Below are 4124 nucleotides of genomic sequence, written 5' to 3' on the forward strand. Positions count from 1 at the left end.
TAGGTACTTTACAATTACGATTTCTAATTCTAATTCTAAAAGCCATTCTTAGGGAGATGGTTAAAGCTGTTTTTTGAAACAGAAGAAAATGAAGTTCATTAAAGTTTAAGGACTCATATAGAGCATCATAGAACTGGTAGGTAATAGAAATACGTTTAGAATTCGTTTTCTTCCATACACACAGCACCTGTCATAAGGGAAAGTAGCAGAATAAATTACTCCTAGTATTTTATCCAACTTTCATTTGTAAAATCCCAGACGTGGCCTACTATTCTCATACAGCAATATCTATCTTTCATAGTATTAATAAATAATAAGAAAATCTGTGTTCTTACCATAATTTTGGAAAAACAGAAATCACAGATAACAAAAAACTATTTTTGTCCTCAAATCCAATGATTTAGAACCTTTTACTGAAAATGAGAAACCCTCTGATTGAAATATAAAACACAATATTCTATTTAGTAACAAACACAAACACCTGAAATGCCATTTTTGACCCATTTCTGCTTAATAAGAATCCAACCCGCATTTGTCCATAAGAGAGAATATATTAAACTAAGAAGTCCGTGGAGAGATCACAGTGTTGCAAAAATTCAATGTGGTGGTGGAGCCTGCATAGACACAGGAAACAAAGCTACGGCCTTCCACACAACCGTAAGTCCTTGAGATGATTTCATTCTAAGTCAATGCTTCTTCATGTGGCTCATAGTCCCCAATGCCTGCTTAATGAAATGCCATGATCGCCATGGGGTCTACTTTCCTGCAGTCTTGTGTAGACTTTTCTGCCACCCTAAAACCCAAAGGGATGCCTGCCATGGAGCACACCACCACTCCCTGGTACTGAGATGTATTTTCAGTGATCCTGCCCAGTCCAGATTTTAACACATGGTTCCCATCCAGGAAGCACTGCTCTGCCCTAAGCATTATCCACACTTTGTACTTGGCATAGAGTGCAAGCTAATCCAGAGCTGTGATGTGCAACCAGAATGTGTGGGTCCCAGTGAATTTTATGAAACAGGGCCCCAGTGACACCAGCTTGTCACTGGAGATGTTGGTGGCCAACATCAAGATCTTTTTACTCACGTAGGACACCCAGTCGCTGTGCAGCCTGAAACAGTTAGGTGCTATCAGGCCTGTCAACCAACAGCTGAAGATCCTCCCCCAAGTATTTTGCTATCTTTTCAAACATGACATGGGTCTCCTCTCTAGTCAAAGGCTGCATTTTCTGCTGTTGGAGCACCCCAGGGTGGAGTTCTTGATTGTACTAAATGTTCTAGGACCACTGAGGTGGTCTCTGCCCATTTCTTCACTTTTTGAGGAAAAGCAGTCACTCACCTGTTTTGGACAGTGTCTGGCAGCTCCCCCAAGTGAAGTCCAATAAAAATTTCCCCCAACACCTCTCTGAGCACAGAGCAGAGCAGACATGAGGGACCTGCCCTGTGGGGGACAGCTTCCTCCAGGGTCCAGGAGCGATGTAGGCTGAGAGTGAACTGTGGCGATGATGAGCGAGTGCCCTTTCAAAGGGAAGAACTCTGGCATCAGAGAGAACCCTCAGGAAGTGAGGATGGTAAACAGACAAGAGATGGTAAGGGCATGTGCTAGGGTAGAGAGGAGAGCAGGAATTTGATAACTATTTAGGAAGTTAAGTAAGAAGGACAAGGATATGAAGGGAAGGGATGAAGGAGAAAGTCCAAGATGACTCCTACTAGACCCAATGATTGGTGGTGACCATTAGGGTGATTCTCTCTGATTACCTGGGACTATCCTATTAAGACTGAGATTCCCACATGCAGGAAATCCCCTCAGTACAAGGCTAATGTGGATAATTGGTCACTATAGTGATGGTTCATCAACTAACATGGGGAGTAGTAGAAGTAGCTCTACGTTTGGGAGATTGAGGAGATGATGAGTTTGAATGAATTTGAAGTGCCAGTGGACAGCTAGAAGTGCCATATTCCAGCAGGTACTTGAAATAGGGATCTAAGGAGACTTTTGACTTAGTGAGAGTATATTTAGAAGCCATTAGCATAAGTGGGAGGTGTTTAGGACTATGAAAGTGGGTTAAGTCACCAGGGAGAGACTGTATAGTAAAAAGGGAAGTGGATGTAGAATGAAACTCTGGAGGATGAAACATTGGAAATGCTAATGTTTAAGGAGCATATAGAGAAAGAAGAGCCCATGAAAGAGACTAACAGTCATGAGTGAGCTTAGCTGAAACCCTCTCAGCGGTTGGACAGGAGAAACCAGGTTGCTCCTGGGGAGGAGTAGATGTGAGTTGAGTAAATGGAGACAGTGAGTACAGTCTCATCATTTGAAGAACATGAGAACAAGGAAACGAGAGGTAAAGCTATAGCTAGAAGATCATGTATGGTCAAGGGGGAGTTGTTTTTTTTTTTTTTTTTTTAGGATGGGTGGGAAATGAACAAACCTAAACTCAGAGGGAAAATTGAGTAAAAAGGGGGAAATTAAAGATACAGTGGCCAAGAGAAGTAGTTAATGGATCAGGACTCTTGGGGAGACAACATACTATGGGGTGGACTGAAAGCCACAGAGGAAGCATTGCCTTAAATAGGGGAGGGTGGCACATGACACACCCTGGGACTGGGAGGGAAGGCAGGTTCGGGTGAAGCTACAGGAAAGGAGCAACCACAGCCTAGAAATGGAAAGGCATAAAAGGACAAATTGTTGTTAATGTCAGCGAAAAGACAGTGGAAAAGGAAGAAGTACTGAAGGAAAAGATGGACATGTTGAAGATACACCTTTGACACTACTTTTAAGAGTAATAATAAGCAGTGGTTCTCAACCTGTGGGTCGCGACCCCTGAAAATACATCCTGCATATCAGATATTTACATTACGATTCATAACAGTAGCAAAATTACAGTTATGAAGTAGCAACGAAAATAATTTTATGGTTGGGGGTCACCCCAACATGAGGAACTGTATTAAAGGGTTGCGGCATTAGGAAGGTTGAGAACCACTGGAAAGGTTCGGTATTTTCAGATAACAGTGGACATAGTTTTTTGAAAATTTAAGTGCATAGATATTGCAGAAGTGACTGAATGTATGCTGTTTGATTAAAAGGATTAGCAAATTATTCCCATTAGGATTTAAGGATGAGTCAGATTCAAATAAGCAGTTGGCTCTGTCACACATCCACACTGCTAAAGACCAAATGTCTGTTTGTTTCCCTCCAAAATTCATATGTTGAAACCTAATCCCCAATGTGATGGTATTAGGAGATGAGGCCTTTGGGAGGATCTTAGGACATGAGGGTGGAGCCCTCCTGAATGGGATTAGTGCCCTTATTAAAGTAACCCCAGAGAGCTCCCTGCCCCTTCCACCAGGTAAGGTCATAGGAAAGAGACATCTGTCTAGGAAGCAGGCCCTCAGCAGACACAAAATCTTCTAAAGCCATGATCTTGGACTTCTCAGACTCCAGAAATTGTGAGAAATAAATTTCTGTTGTTTATAAACCACCCAGTTTTGTTATAACAGTCCAAACAGATTGGGACACACGCACACACACGCAGGCATGCACACCCCTAGTACATAAACAATTTGCCTTGCTCAGACTTCAAAACAAGAGTAATACTCCCTAAAAGTATTGTTTATAAGCACAGTTAGGCTGAGAGGAAGTTTTTGCTAGATGGCCAGCGCATAAGTACAGAAAAGCAAAGTAAAAAGAAATTTCCCAATTAAACTTGTGTATTCAATTTGGTAGAGTTTAGAAATTGAGGAGCTATTCAAAGCCTATCTTGAAACACGGGCTTTAAGAGGAAATTAGCAAAAGCAATGAAGCAGGGCTCTGCCCCTTGCCAGTCTGTGGGTGCAGCCACAGCAGCATGAAGCTTATCAGAGAGCCCGTGCCCGCCAGCAGCCAGCAGGGAGGTCTCGGCGCTGCCTCAGTGAGTCATCCTGCTCACAGTCTAATGCCTCCCCTGGCACAGGGAAATGCCACAGCATTTCATTAGTTCTGCTTATGTGTTCAACAACTGGGAGCCACACAGATGCTGCCTTCTGGGGTATGTACAATGTGCTTTACCTTCTGTGTTTGTTTTCCATTTTTTAGAATATACTTTTTTTGGAATAAAAACAACATATGCCCTTGGTAGATATTTT

At 42.4% G+C, this 4124-nt stretch overlaps 1 pseudogene; it reads right to left on the minus strand.

The window, feature by feature from the left end:
• Positions 1-681: 681 nt before the first annotated feature.
• LOC102770518 lies at positions 682-1225 on the minus strand (annotated as a pseudogene).
• Between the last annotated feature and the right edge of the window lie 2899 nt (positions 1226-4124).

This window comes from Myotis davidii, unplaced genomic scaffold (assembly GCF_000327345.1).
Source record: "Myotis davidii unplaced genomic scaffold, ASM32734v1 scaffold847, whole genome shotgun sequence".
Taxonomy (NCBI): Eukaryota; Metazoa; Chordata; class Mammalia; order Chiroptera; family Vespertilionidae; genus Myotis; species Myotis davidii.